Raw genomic sequence first — 17048 nt, forward strand, 5'->3', positions numbered from 1 at the left:
TTGTTGCTGCATGGATCATTACGAAGCGTATCTCTTTCTACGCATCCTCAAATGCTGGAATGTGAGACCAGGGGCCCGTTGCAGAAAGAGTTGCAATCAATCGCAACTCTAAAAACCATGCGTAACTTGATTTTCTACCAATCAACAGCGCGCATTTGGGACGAGCGATTTATTTTTTGACTTGCGTTTAAACCCCAGGTAAAAAACAAAGGTATAATTTGCATCGTTTATGCATGCAAAGTCAATACGCGCATAGAGACCAAGCAAAATACAAAAAAATAAACCTATCCATTCCCGATATCAAGAAATCTAGGGCAATACGGTTTTGCATAAATGGCCAGCTCAGATGTCTGAGATGGGTAATAATTACTGTAATTGCATTATATCATAATTATTATTTCAAAGTGTCATATATTATTATATTTGAAAAGTGAAAAACAGTCTTATAATAATGATAATAATAATACCGGTAATAATAACAATAATCTTATCAATGATGATAATGATAGTGACAATAATAAATTCAATTCATTGGGCAAATGCGTGCACTATATGAAGAATGCTCGAGGTATCAATTATACATGATACAGGAAACAATTTACAGCAGTGTTGGCTCAGTCGGTAACGCGTCTGCCCGTCCAACCAAAGATCGTGGGTTCAGTTCCACCCCGGGCGGATGACTGAAGTCAGTGTGTTGTGTGTAAACGTCTCTCCCATGTTTCATAGATTGCAGGCTATGTTACAATGGAAAACACCCCGTCCCTCGGATAGGACGTTAAATGGAGGCCCCGTGTAGAGGAGAGTCATCCCCTTTGCACGTTAAGAACCCACTGCACTATTCGTATAAGAGTAGGGGGAAACCCCGTGTAGTGGTCCACCTGCATTCCCCCCAATCAGTTATATGGGGAGGAGAGACCTGCGGTCAAAGTGATTCAGTTTGCTTTTCGCCTCCCAGGCACAGGTGACGCCAAAAACAAATAATAAATAATAACAGCGAATTCACTAATTTTGAAGACTCGATAACATCTATCACACATCAGGTGTCTGTTTTGTCATCTCTTCATCAAACAATTAGAACACAGGCTGCACAGTACTAAAGAAAGTATAAAACTTCCCTCCTCAGGACTTAACAAAGAATAACCTACTTTACTATGAAGCCTTGAACTGAGAGATGCTTCTGAGATTTCTTGCCATGATCCATTTTCTCTGATCTTTACTGGGTCAAATCATTGTTCTTAAGAAATCAGAACACAGGATCAATGGGGTGACAGAAACGCCTTTGAGATGATTTCCTCATTTTTTTTCCTAATAATTCACGTGCAGAGTATATCAATCTTCCTTCTTTAATTTGCTATGATACACTGTTTGTACTCTAAACACGTATTCAACCATAACTTTAATCAATAACAGCTGGTGTCAGTATTTTCAGATGTTTTGGTTTTAAACTGAAAGTTGGCTCATCATATAAACTACTGTCATGAATAGATTTTTCAATGCTATAAGCAATCATTTGATTTTTAAAAATAACAATGAATAATTAATGAAATAACTTGACAAATTTGACACAACTTTTGTTTTCAGCTTTAAAGGGATGGTCCGCGCTAAAAGTATGTATAGCTTAATACATAGAGTAGAATTCACTGAGCAAAATGCTGAAAATTTTATCAAAATTGGATAACAAAGTTATTGAATTTTAAAGTTTAGCAATATTTTGTGAAAACAGTTGTCATGAATATTCATTAGGTGGGCTGATGATGTCATATACCCACTTGTTCTTTTGTATTTTATTATATGAAATAAGGTTTATTCAATTTTTTTTCCTCCAAGAACAAGAAAATTTGGATTGAAACCATTGAATATTTATTGCTGCAACTTATTTCATTACAAGGGAGACATATTATTCACACAAGTAAAAAATAATTTAAAAAATAATGATTTTATGTAATAACATAAGAAAACGAAAGTGGGGATGTGACATCATCAGCCCATCTAATGAATATTCTTGACGACTGTTTTCACAAAATATTGCTAAACTTTAAACTTCAATAACTTTATTATTTGTTATCTGATTTTCATGAAATTTTCAGCATTTTGCTCAGTGAAATCTACTCATGTATTAAGATATTAATATTTTCAGCCCAGACCATCCCTTTAAATAATTGTGTGCAAATTGATGTCCTTTTTTCATGGTTTACATATTTTTCATGTTTCCCATAGTTTTTCATCATTCTTCCTGTTTATTTTAATAGTTTGCATTGTTATATATTCAAGGGTTGTCGGTTAAGGCACAATGCTCAAATCACAATATCAATATACTGTTCTGTGCTTGTTCCTTTTGCATTTGAATTTTTAATTTCATGTACAATACAAGCAAGATGGATAAATATACTCACAAACATACTTCACATGGTATGATTATATATTTCAGATATTTGAGCATCTATGTTATCGGTTCATGAACCAATACACCCCCAAAAGACTAATACTAATTAATATTGGTACATGTATAAATCTCTTAATCATAGGAGCGTATGACATTGTGAAGACACCCGAAGGGTGCCTAACTAAATGGAAATAAATAGCATTTGTCATAAATGCTTGTATTTCTTTGATCTTCTTTTTATGTTCTTTGTTGTGGTATAAAGCACAAAGAAAGACATTTATTTTCTCAGCAGTACATCTTCAAGCTGATAATAAACTCTTGAGCACTGGCCAGCAAGAACCAGAGACCCCCGGGCGATGAAATTTGTTCAGATAGCTTGGACTATTCATCATCTTCATTATCTGGAGTAATCAAATATAGTTTCCCAAATTTTCTCTCATTTAGGACTTCATCCATTGGAGCAGAGCTTGCACAAACAAGGAGTAAAGTCGGACGATCGCCCGCAGTTGAGAGCGAGTAGTATCCACGGCCAGCTATCTTTCTTGTTCCTCGCACCAGCCTCAGTAATTAGTGCACTGAGGAGCCGATTCAGCAACCATGCTATTTCCTTGGGAGGGGACTATATCGACTTAAAGAGGATGGAGAGAAGTAGAGAGGACGGGAGAAGAGAGGAAAGGACACTTGGTAGATCTATGTAAAACAAGAAAAACGTCACACACAAACGAAGCAATTAAGTAAATGGTGCAGTATGTGATAATGAAGGCAATGCCAAAGCCAAGGGGAAAACTCATTAAATTGATTTCAGGGTTAATAAATTACTCTGAATATCCGATTTCATTCTACAGCCGTGCCTGGCTCCAAAACACTTGATTAATCTGATGTGGATGTGGCAAACGTCTCGACTGTTTTGTATGTGTATGTAATCAAAGAAAGAAAAAGATCTTAGTTACCGTGAAGAAGAATACCCGTGGCTTGTATATAGTATATATTCAATATTTCTTCCAGATCGTGGATTTTTTGAAATGTCAACAATGCACTATAAATGGAGTTTACCGAGTATTGAGTAACCTAAGATTGTGAGCTTGATAACAGAGTACTTGGGTGCTTTCCACTTTACCTCCCTGCCAACCATCGGTTTTAGCAAAAAAAAAAGTTCAATTAAAAGTTCAACGCTGACTTTATCTAGTGGAGATGACCTAATTATCTCATTCTGCAGTGGGATCTGTGCGCTGTATCGTCATAGTGATATGAGACAATTGAGCAGCAGGCCAAGCAAAGTGTATTTGAACATGACAAGAAGACGAGAGGAATAGTGAAAGGTCCCTGGGCCCCACCGGCCAGGAAGCATGGGAGATTTGAATAGACTGGGGCTATGCCGCTTAAGTAAATAACAGTCGTCATAATGTAGCATTTGTGATTGCCCCCGCGCGCGAAAGGGGGGAGCGCGATTCATTCGGCTAAAAAACATTGTGTACCCACCACTCGGGCTGCCACAGCCAGGCAGCGAGCTGGCAAAATGAGGTCTGACGACTCATAGGCATGTCTGGGCAGAGGCAATTTGATAAGATGTCGTGATAATCACATCAGTAACAGCATAGCCCCAGCAAAGACAAAAGTGCAGGGTGTGAGTGTTAAGCACCTGGGTTGAACTGAGAGTAAAGTACAGCGCCGCCGCTGCCCGCCCCGATATCCAAATTCAATATTAATTAGTTACTGGGGGCTAGCATACGAGTGACAGTACCAAGTGGGGGAGAAATCTGTCATTCACACACCCCATGCAAACTATTTCACAAACAAGACTGGAGGGCAAACCGTATTATTACCCTGTCTGGGTTCAAATACACCACTATTGCTATCTCTCCTGCTTTTGACGATGATGATATTAAAAGGCCTTGAAGGAAGAAGTGTGATCCGAAAGAGAAAAGTCAGAAAATGCCAAGAAAAGAGGAGGAAAAGGAGAGGAATGGGAGCCATCCCGTCGCCTACTCTTGAATCAGACAATTGTCACGATCCGGGCTTACCCACGGACCAACTTCCCACAGCAAAGCTAATTAACCTCTTGCCACTGTACCAGTTAAAGAATCTCTCCTCAAAGGTATATAATACAGATAGGCCATTCTTCAGCAGATCCGCTGCTCATTTGCAGTGCTCAGGGCTGCTACAAGCAAAAACAATCGCAGGACTCAAAATCACTCCATCTCTATCAAAACATTCATCACTACAAAACCAATAATAGTGCTTGAAAAACAAAATTACATCTTGTAAGACCCTGGGTGATAAAAATGATGAAATACTTTTTTTTAAATATGAAGAGTGGTTATCATCAAGTACAACTACAACGGGATAAAGTTTGCCGAAGAGAAGATTTGCATGGTTGCTCCTCAAGCTTAATTTCATCAGCATCTTGCTTACAAATCGGCGTTCGTAATCATCTTTGGTATGTCTTTGCGAAACTGGCCCCCATCTCTTAACAAGGCCCTCGTTGTTTGTAATGGAATGTGCTTGATCCGTTACAGCACCACCGCGACCAACGCTCATTGCATGCCTTTAACCTAAGGTGGACTTTTCATTAATGCCTCTTTAATACCAAAGAACCCCAAGAAGCCCCCCTCGTTTCATTTCCGAACTTCATCGGTATTGATTTCATCCCAATCAAGACGCTCATTTTCCCATTTGTGGCTGAAAGAGAAGAAGAAGAAGCAAAAAAAGTGCAAAGTGTAACCTGACCGGGGCACATTTCTCACCCCCAAATCACTCCAAGAACAGATCACACCAAACCGATTACCAATTTTTCTCATCAATTTTTTTCTTTTTTTCATCTGCCCTCTTCTTATTGTGAGCAATGAAAGTCCAAAAGCAGCAGGTTGTTTTGCTTCAAATCAACCAATGAGACACAGGCACTGTGTAAGATCAAACTCTATCTCATCAAATCTTCATTTATACCTCATCTTCCGTAGTTAATGCAATTTGGATGATTTTTTTTCTCTAATCCAACATCAAATGGCCTTTTTTTTCTACTAACTTTGCACAAACAAGGGGTGCGAGAGAATCGCTAACTCGGTTACATTCGGATCTCAGGGGGGCGCCGCTACCACCCACCGACGCCCGTGCAAGAAACAAGGTCCGTTAATTGTTTGGAGCAGCTATTTTGGGGAGTAATTGGCCCGGGCTAAGGAGAATATACAGATGTGTACTTCTCATCATAAATAATTCAATTTGATGTCAGGCATTCTCAGGATTTTATGAAGAGACCCAAAAGATAGCATCAACACCAGACCTTACCCTGGAAGATGCCAGCTCTCAGTGGGTATGCCTGCTGGTTGCCTAGCAACAGAATAGTTTCAGAAGCAAGGGGTGAGCAGAAAACAGAAGTCATAATTATGAAAGAGATTGTTGAAATGCTGGTATGATTATTGCCAGACCAGCATACAACTTTCTCACGGGGGAAGCTGCTAGTGTACATCAAGACCAACAAACACAGGCTCTCTCTCTCATTCACTCCAGTCTGTCTCACTTTCTCTCAGTATGGTCAACAATGAACACAGTGATTAGAACTTTACAATTGCTTTTAGAATGTTGATTTATTTCTTTGGCAGATTACTCATCATTAAACTAATGAAAACTATTTGGGTTACATCCGTGCATCCTTCCCCTTTCCCAGCCCAGGTTTCTAAAGACCAGTTATGACAACTAAAATGCATTGATACTTCCAAATAATCCACAAGAAAAATAAGTAAATATGGAGAAAGACGGATTCATCAATCTATTTCAAATATCTGGACACTTCACTTATGAACAGTTTAGATGCGGCATCAAAATTCATTGATATCCCATCTCATATGTTTAATACCATAGATTTCCTGACAAGACTTGTGTCACTTCTGCAGCAATAGGGAAAAACTGACATTAGTTAAAGAAATAACAAACTTACTGATCCTAGGTATATCAAGTGAGCTGGAAGAAGGCTTTACACAGCTAAGACCACTTAAAGCTATACTAAGTCGTTACGTGGGAGTGATGTCTTGCTAAAAACAAAAAGCGACTCTTCCTCAAACAGAAGAGTCAGCTATAAGAAAGGAGTGAAGAGTCGAAGATAAGAGAAGGGGGATTAATCCAGTCTGGGGGCTCTCCATCCATTATGTATGAGGACCAAGCTTAAAAAGTAATTTGGACTCTTCTTCAGTAGAGACAAAAGCATTGACTTGTTCAGGAGCTAGGAATGGGGGAAAACAATAGACCAGGAGAGGGGTAGAGACTCGCCCCCCTGGCAGGGAAACAAAAGACCTCTTTAAAAGTGCAATTTTGGCAGGGACAATTAGAAGAGGGCTGACCCAGGTATTGATTTGGAAGAGAGAATGTATTACATCACATTCAGAATGATCGCTGGTCGATTTGCTCTTCGTTTGTTGACCTGAAGTAAGTTGTTAATTGGTTAGTTGATCACACAGCCGGCATGATCAATAGCAAGAGGATACCATAAAGCCAGGATCAAATATCAATTCTTTCTATTATTGATTTCAAATTGAAATGAATTTATCTATTCAGGGCAACCTCACATTCCACATTCTTTCTTCTTTTTTTCAGCACCCCTGTAAGAATCTGCTTAAATCATTAGCTCCAAAACCTAATACAAAAGATTTTCTATAAATTTGTGTTATATATCTAAATAGTTGTCTTGAAATAAAATAATAAAAAAAACTAAAATTTGAGATATATTCAGAACCGCTAAACCAGGCATTGTGTTTTAAATGAACTCAAAATGAAGTGTGTCCTCTCTCCCTCCGTCTTGAATAAAACATATTCATTGTCAAAGTAAAATAATTTCATTCAGACGTGACGATCATGTGTGGAGGGGGGGGGAGTCCGGAGGAATCTGAAGAAGGCTTTCGTTACCAGCGTGAAATAATAACTGGTACTGCATGAATCTTGTTATGGATGGTCCATGTCTTGTACCTCATTTCTCACTTCCTATCTGGGGTTGTTTATACCCGGCTCTAATCAATGCAAATTATCAACCACCTGCTTATTTAATAACCAACTTGTGATTTTCTTCCCAAAGTCTCTCGTCAAAATGTAGGTCTCTCTTCGTCAATCATTACCACTGTTGCCAATTGAAGATGGTCTCACTGATTCAATCTTAATTAACGGTCTCAAGCGCAATGGAAGTCATTACCGAGTCAAGAGCAAGATCCTCGTCTCTGCGCTGCTATTTCACTAATTTCTAGGTGACTTCTTTAGTTAATCACATTCTGTAGATTAAAAGTCTTTGATTCTCTTCAATTAATGCAAGGACTTGTGCGTCATAAGCGCAAGGGGGGAGCTGATCCATAAATAGGCAGTACTTAACCCTCTCCCTACCACAAATCACCTTACAATGAAATGCACCATGAAAGATTACCATCGGATGGGAGGAATGACTTAACTTTCAGCTTTGATGGGTTTGTTGTGGTTTGAAAAATTACCATAATGAGGAGACATTGGGGGAATAAGAGATAGCACAATGTGAAAGTTGGTTTGTAGTTTTGTACAAACTCAACCAAAATATGTTTCTTGTAAGTTTTGAAAAAATTACTAGTGACGTCATGCATGTTTACTCCATCCCTCCTTTCTTGTTCAATAAACTAATGCTAGCACAGTAAAAGTATTAACAAAATGTATAAAAGCATAACATAGCTAGACAGAAAGAAGGAAAAGATAATAGGCTTCTTGAAATCAAAATTGGTTGTCTGAAATTTCCTGAAGATTCTTCCAGGTTTAATCATCTAATGACCAGTAACTGGCATGCAGTATTATTATGCTCACACCTTATTTCTTTTCTATTCTCAAAAGAAATAATTACATCTAAATTATAGAATTTTCACATCATCAAATCCTACCTGACCATAGAATGGAAAGGGTAATAGCATTCTGTTGTTGTTGTAATTTCTATTATTTTTTAAAATGTGCTTGCAATGCCAGTCTATCCCTCAATAACCATCGAGTCAAGATGATCATAAAACTTTGGCATAGAATTTTTATTTAGACACATTTTTAATATCGAAACAAAAAATATGAAACAAATTCGAAGACAGATGATTACAAAAAAGAGGAACAAAGTCTTGTTGAATCTCAGGGAAAATTGGCAGGTTTTAGTTGGCCTAGCCTTAATAAGCCTGGTCAAGTGAATCAAACAATCTATCACATCTCACTCAGGTAGACCCTAAGCTTTGTTTGAAGCTTGTAAAAGCAATTTTATATAAATCACCATCTTAACTTGAACTGTAGCTCCATTAGAGATGATGTAAGAATCAATATGATGAGTGAAGCTTACTCAGCGTCTGGACGTAGCATAGAGTGTGAAAAGAAGCTTGTTTCTCAAGTATAAAAGGATGGCACGATGAGAACACTTGACTAAACTGCGTTCATGTTCATTTCAATACATGTCTTTTCTCCTTCTGTCTTTCGATCTCTGTGAGGTCACACTACGGGTTTTATTTAATTCTAACATACAATACAGATTAATCGCACTCTGGCCATTACCATGATATAATTTCATCAACATAGAAATTACATTTATAATTTTGTTGCATATTTCAAAGTATAAATGATATTCTGACATTTGAATGGAACCAGTGTTGTGGCGCATCTCCTATTCCATTTGGTCTATTCTGGCTCTGACTAACAGAACAGTATGAAAGTATCATCATTTGATAATGAAGATAGTACACATAAACCGAATCGTTTCACAGATCCACAGAGCTTAAGATGGGAATCAAAGCCAGGTCTTTACCATAGTTTCATCATGTTATCATTCTCTCACAAAAACAATTTCAAAAATCTTAATTACACCGATCATAAAAAGTTTGTATAAAACGATATATATTCACCATTTTGCGATATATAACTTTTACTTTAGATGATATTTCCCCAACAACAAAACTTCATTAAAATTGTGCGGTAACATCTAGGAGAGATGTGATGATGCCAAGTGTGAACGTGTCGAGCATTTCATCAAGGCAAAGCATGGGGGAGAGCGGGATTAATCACATTAACTGAAGCAGTGCTCTCATAATATCACACAAGAACCTCTATCTCGTATTACGCTCTCCTGAGGAATTAGCCCTGCGAATCCAGGCGCTCCAATATTGCATTATTATGAATAAATCAATGAATTACTTTCTGGAGCACAATTTCTCCATTTTTTTTCTCCTTCTCCTCCATCTCTTCTCTTTCTCTAATGAAGGCTTTACTTTATTAGAAATACAAACACTCTACTTTTGATTCCAACGTTCTCAAATCATTTCAGTGTATCATGAAAAAAAAGATAGAGAGTGAACAAAATGATATAATTCTTATCCCCCAGCAAGGTGAAGGGGGGAAGGGAGATGGGATCGCCACGTTGGATTTCTTCCATATCGACACTGATGATAAAACAATGGTTTCCCCATGTAATATGGATGATACATGATCCGGGAGGCGCGGGCATGCAGATCATTTTTCGCGCAGAGTGCATGAAGCCGGGGAAGCGCGGGGGGCCCCTCTATTCGCTACTTGTGATGCTATAATCTCAAGAGGCAGAGTACGCCATCATTGCGCCTGGCGGCTTGATGGTTATGCAAATCCCCTTGCAAAGCTACTACTGTTGCTTCACTAATTTGTTTGAGGAAAGATGAAGGGCAAAATGAAAGGTCCTCACAAAAAATGCAAATGAGGAGAGGAGAAAGAGATTTGACACTGAGAGATAAATCTCTCGTTCTTTTCTACCATTTATATCACACAGCATCATTAGATAGCACCCTTTCTTAGAAACCCGGCAAAGAAGAAACACAAGGGGGAGGCAACATAAGGACAGTAAACAAACAAGATAAAAATACTGTTCTACCATCGATACAAAAGAGAAGGTGATATATTTTGCAACAGTTTATATAGGTAATGAATTTAAAAAATCATAACACAATTAATCTTTTTAAAAAAATTGCAGATTTGCTGCAAATGGTAACCAGCCAGACTCTCAATTTATATTCAAAATTATTTTAGTTTTCAAGAATAAAGTTTACAAATTAAAGCATTTAAATATAAATCCAGAGTTTGACTCCTATCTATCCACTGCTTATCTGGATTTATCTTAATCATAATTCAATTTTACATTTTTTAAGCTTTGATGCTTGGTCCAAAATTGGGAAATAGTTTTGCCAACACATTTACTAACTTTAATCAAAGGCTACGTCCACCTCAATTACAAGTTATTTTTTTTAAGAGAAAAAAAAAGTTATAGCATTGACAAGTTTTTCATATTTTTTTACAAGTGCATTGTTACAGGCAGGTATAGATGAGGAAACCAGTGACACCACTCATTACTTCTTTTGTATTTTTTACATGAAATATGAAATAAAACTTTTTCTTTATAATAAGTCATAATGTGAGACATGATTTGAGTCCTCTGTAAACATGTGTAATTGCCAACATTGAAACCAATTGTGATTTAATCAAGAGTTTCCTGAATGTAAAATCTACAAAACTGATATACAAAAACAGAAGTAAAGTCTACAAATATGATCAAATACAACATAGTGAGTGTTGATGACATCATTGACAGTTTAATTGTTTTATTTCAAATGTTGAAATTTATTGTTCTAATTAATGTAGGCCTACATCAGGTTTTGTTGAATGGGGAATTTATGCTTGTTTAAGATTTTTCTTTTCAAGTCAACTTACTATTTGGATGGACTTGACATTTAAAAAGTACTTCCATGAAAAAGTGAAAGGCCAACAGCAATTTAAATTTTAAAAAAAGACTAACAGTGCATGGCATGAGAAAGAAAAAAGTAAAATGCAGAAATAATGAGCAGTAATTGTAAATGCTAAGCAGAGCAATAATTACAGGCCATGTCCAACTCGATAATGCACTGATTTTAACAAATAGAGAAAAATCTAACATATGAAAGGAATCAACGCAAATCACTGATATTGAAAAGGTATCTTCTACCAAATAAACTGTAGAAAAATGTACTTGAAGGTTAGGGATACAATTTTATTACAGACCGCATCTTTGCATAAATTATTTTGAAATAATGTACTATATCATTTCATCAAATGATTAATTTTGTTCATGTAAAAACATATTATCAAGATTTGTAGCAAATGGAACTTATTTCCTTTACATTGATTGTTATATCATATTATTTTTAACCACATAGATGAAAATAATTTCTGAATAAGGCCTTTTGTGAAATAAAAAAAGATAATTAGAATTAGAAAAACAAACATGGATTGCTCTTACATTTATCTGATAAGTTAGTTTGCTAGAATAAACACTTGATGACAAAGAAATTTGGGAAGCTAGGGTTGAAAGAATTGTTTTTAGGAAGTTAGAAAGAGAATTTTATCTTGTAAACAATAACATATAGATAGAAGGAGCAGAAAGAGAAAGGAAAGAAAGGCTGACAAATGGTTAGACATAAAGATGGAGGGAACAGATCCTTATAAAAGTGACATAAAGATAAGCTTAGTAAAGGGAAGAGGAGGAGTAATGAAGAGAGAGAAATTTAAGGAAAGGGGGACAGGTGAATTTCATCTTAGGGCCAGAGTATAATATTGATTGTCTGCTAATAACTCCTCTAGCAAATGAACGCTTCGTGGCTGCTTTATCTTTCATTCTCATACAGCAACAAAAGGTGTAATTATTACAAAATAGAGAGCATTTTTCATGAATTTGATAGAACATCATGCTTTAGCCAAATCTGTGGTATGGAATTTCTAAGAATATAACTAGATTTTGCTGTGTGTATGGGTATGAAAGGTTTTAAAATAAATCATATATTTCACAATTTGTAACGTGTTATGCAATGTACACTACATGGCCACTACTTCATTAAAAAAAAGGATATTTGTGCTTTTGGTTATTATTTACTTAAAGGTAAATATTTCGTATATTTCATAGAATTCAAATATTTTTATCACTGGCAAATGTTTCTGACTAATTGGCACACGATCCATCTTCTTTAATTTCTCTCTTTCTCTCCTCATCTCTCAGAAATGATCTGTGTGAAGCTGTATCATTGTATCTCTCTGTCTCTGTCTCTCTCTCTCTCGCTCACGCTCTTTTTACCGCCCTCACTCACATAATTTTTAGTTCATCTTCCTTTATGACATATCCAAGATGCGAAGGGGGTAGAATGTTAGCGGGTGTAAACAGCTAAAGTCTTGATTTCACACCGGGGAGCTGTATGAGCTAAGAGAGACAGGAAGTGATCTTATTCAAGTGGTAGAAGGGGAAAAGAGAGGCATAGATTGAGCTCTAATTGAACACAGAAAGCCCACTCAAGAATCGCCAAGCCATTGAAAGGACCGGCCGGGGCAGAATTTCATTTCCACGTTCCTCTAATTAACTGCAAAATCAATAACTTTCAGTAAATCTGAAAAATCAATAGCATCACGTATATGACCAATTTGCAGTATGCAGCCACTCTGGTGTTTTCATTTCTCTTCATTTTCTTATTTTACTCTGTTTTCTTCTTCATCTCCCTTCTGTCTTTTATTTCTCTCTCTCTGCAACTCCTCCTCTCTTGAGGCTCATCGTACTAATGCCCCCAACTGAGGCCAAGCGACGGTAATTTCGTTAACGAACTTGAGAAGAAATCTTCTGCTACACGGCTCCGTCAGAGTGACAGGTAAAGATTTCATACATCTCTTAAGATACATTCACGTCTGAAAGCATCCCCATACTCTCGTTATATAATATCTTACAGAGAGAGAAAAAAAAAGAGTGCAAATGAGATTTTGATCTCAAGTAAAAAGAACCCACACCTGACTGAATAATCAGTTAATCCAGTCTAAAACAATCGCTTCATACCGTGCTTCTACCTCTCACGACAGGGCACGAGCCAACCCGAGCTAGCAGCGCTTTAATTAACATTTCCACAGCTCTCGCCCACCTAGCCATGCACTTTGCTTGGAATGCTCGGCTGCCCAATGAATATTAACACCATACATCCTCTTGATACCCTCTATGTCCACGCTCTCCACCATATCAAGCACATTCCTACGTCCAAGCAGTTAATCTCAATCATTAGCGCACATGTAAAAAAGAAGAAGAAAAAATAAACAGACACAAAGATTAATTGATGATGCATCATGCTTTCCCCTCTTTTGAAATCTTCCCAGCCCCCCCCCCCCCCCCCTGTTCCATTCTTGTCCAAATACTTCATTTCCCTTCGTAATTAGTGCCAGCAACTCGGAAATGCGCATTCTCTGGGCAGAGGACGTGTGACTCCATACTAACCGTTTAGCACAGGAATTAAGTATTCAGAGAGCGGTTGTCCTCATCGGGTCATTCTCTATACACACTTTCTTCTCTTCCTCTGAACATCTTTCTCACTTCCTAATCAGTGACTGTCTTATGATTAATATCTTTCTCTCTCTATCTATCTTTATCAATCCTTATGCTAGAGGGCTGGATGATGTCATGGTAAATCCTCTCTCTGTCTCTCTCTCTCTTTCTTACCATCTATATATTTTCATTGTCATTTTTGTTTGGGTCAATATATCTTTCCATCCTCTTTCATTCACCTTCATGTACATATTTCTTTTGAATCGATAACTTTTTTCTTTAATTGTAAGACATTCAAATTAGCATGCTTATCAAAATTTCCATCATTTCCTATTTTGTTCTTCAATCATAAATTATAATCCATTATATTCTTCATTCTTCTTAATATCTCTGTAGTCCACCCCCTATCTAATCAACCTATCTGATTAGATTATGTGAGATTATAGATTATCTCCCTCCCCCTCTCTTTTTCCCCCTTCTCTCTACCCCTATCCACTCTTTCTCTCTCTCTCTCTCTCTCTCTCTCTCTCTTTTCTATTACTGTCATAGACTCCTCTGCTAATCAAAAGCTCTGTTTATGAGGCATGCAAACCAAAAGAATGCAATTAGTTCCATCTAAGGGTGCCTGCCCTTTCGGTATTGGCATGATCTGTCCGATTCTACATTTAAAGAACTGGAAACATGCATGCTTACACTGCCTATAAAATTATCAACCCCTCCCCCCCCCGATCTTAACCCCACCCTCCACCACCTGCCATTACGCACCCCTCCCAACCACCAACCTGCTTTTTCTGAGCTCTAGACAACAAAAACTAACACTTTGTTTCAGCGGGCATATCTAGAATACACCATCAACAAAAGGTCAAGTCCACCCCAGAATACTGTTGAATAGATAGAGAAAAATCAATCGAGCGTAACGCTGAAAATTTCTTCAAAATTGGATGTAAAATAAGAAAGTTATGACATTTTAAAGTTTCGCTTATGTTTCATAAAACAGCCATACGCACCACTCAGCGATATACAAATGAGATAGTCGATGTTGTCCCTCACTCACTATTTCTTTTGTTTTTTATTGTTCCAATTATACAATTTTTCAATAAGGACCAACTTGACTGAACTATAAACTGTTAAAATAATGGTAATTCTGCATGTTCAGGGAGGAAAAAATTTCATTTCACAAGACAATGAGGAGAAAATTAGAATTTTTCATATTTCATATAATAAAATACAAAAGAAATAGTGAGTGGTTGATGTCACCAGCTTTCTCATTTCCACACCGACCAGGGTGTGCATATAATTGTTTTGTAAAATCAAGCAAAACTTTAATGTCATAACTTTCTTATTTTAAACCAATCTTTATGAAATTTTCAGTGTTATGCTCGTTGGATTTTTCTCCTTTTATTCAAATAAACTTTTTGTTGGGGTGGACTTCTCCTTTAAAAAAACATTTTTTTTTATAATAATTGTGTAAAGGTACTAGACCCATTAACACAATATAAGAATGTACCATAAGTGGCCTGTTGCATAAAAACTATTTACAATAAAAACTCTGATCAAAATTGAAAACTCAGGTTAACAATATACTGCCAATGACTTTAACAATTTTTTTTTAAATCTGGTAAATAATCATCCAACTTTTTCTCAGGTCATTTATACAACGTGACCCCGATAGTTCGTTGAATGACCATGTAATGTTTATTTAACATTCTTATTGACAAAGAAAGATATATTTTATAACATCATTATCTTCAGCATTTCATTGTCAGCAAAGATAGATTTAATCACTGAATGCAAAAGCTTAAAGGACAAGTCCACCCCAACAAAAACTTGATTTGAATAAAAAGAGAAAAATTCAACAAGCATAACACTGAAAATTTCATCAAAATCGGATGTAAAATAAGAAAGTTATGGCATTTTAAAGTTTCGCTTATTTTCAACAAAATAGTTATATGAACGAGCCAGTTACATCCAAATGAGAGAGTTGATGACATCATTCACTCACTATTTCTTTTGTATTTTATTATATGAAATATGAAATATTTTTATTTTCTCGTCATTGTCATGTGAAATGAAGTTTCATTCCTCCCTGAACACGTGGAATTCCATTATTTTAACATTTTGTGCTTCAGGCAAGGAGGTCCTAATCGTCAAATTCGTAAAAATTGAAATATTGTATAATTCAAACAATAAAGAACAAAAGAAATAGTGAGTGAGTGACATCATCGAGTATCTCATTTGGATGTAACTGGCTCGTTCATATAACTATTTTGTTGAAAATAAGCGAAACTTTGAAATGTCATAACTTTCTTATTTTACATCTGATTTTGATAAAATTTTCAGCATTGTGCTTGTCTGATTTTTCTCTATTGATTCAAATCAACATTTTTCTGAGGTGGACTTGACCTTTAAGAGGGACTATATGCTGAAACATAATATGTGAATAGAGTGAAATTGAACAAAAACAAAACAGAGAGATAAGACTTATACTTCAACATGTACATGCACCACATGACTTTGGAAATTATTGTATTTTAGTTACAATGAAATTCAAAATCAATAAAATGATTTCCACATTAAGTGTATATGGTGAAAGAGTGATAAGATTAACAAATAAAGCAAACATATGTTTAAATATCTTTTTGAACATTCATCAAACAGCAACAATGATACAACTGAATGATTAATGAAAATGAAATGAACATGCAACATACCTACATGCACGGGTATTTGCCATCAGAAATCGCGTCTAGATCTATAGTTTTATCTGTAAAAAGTAGAGAAGACATCAAACAGAATTTCATTAGTGTATTGAAAATAGTATGGGTAATGTTGCAATAAGAATAAATATTGGGCCTGGTCAGTGGCATACTGTGGGTCACAGCATTGGGGGGGGGCACCAGCAAAATTTCAAATCACTTACTGACCTAATAGAGATATTTTAAGGACAGTGCCATTTAATGGATATTATCTCACTGATTAAATAATGCGAGTGCGACCTCAAAAGAGACATTATAAGCAAATTTTATAATCATGATATGTACCTGTCTCGCAAAACAAACAAGGCGAGCGCGAAGCGCGAGCTGAAATTTTTGTATAATTGACCCCAAATAGGGACATTTTAAGGATTTTATTTTAGGAAACCATTAAAAGTATACATATCTTATCACAGTTATCTAATGCGAGTGCCACGCACTGGCTGATTTGGTTAGAATTACACCTAAACACATGAAGCACTTGCAGTCATTGTAATCATGATTAACATACGCATCTCAATCAAAATATTGCGAGCGCAAGCTGAAATTAGGAAATTCAGACCTGAGGGGAATTTTAAGGACTGTTTGTAGGAATCCATGAAGA

General features: G+C 36.4%; 1 long non-coding RNA gene across 1 annotated transcript in view; it reads right to left on the bottom strand.

Annotated features, from left to right (window-relative positions):
• The window catches only part of LOC121408302, a 69259-nt gene that overhangs the window by 7463 nt on the left and 44748 nt on the right, over nt 1–17048 (bottom strand). The window contains exon 3 of the long non-coding RNA XR_005969028.1: nt 16403–16455. This is a non-coding gene — a long non-coding RNA (uncharacterized LOC121408302). The remainder of the gene's footprint in view (nt 1–16402; nt 16456–17048) is intronic.

The sequence above is a fragment of the Lytechinus variegatus genome, chromosome 2 (genome assembly GCF_018143015.1).
Source record: "Lytechinus variegatus isolate NC3 chromosome 2, Lvar_3.0, whole genome shotgun sequence".
In the NCBI taxonomy this organism is placed as follows: Eukaryota; Metazoa; Echinodermata; class Echinoidea; order Temnopleuroida; family Toxopneustidae; genus Lytechinus; species Lytechinus variegatus.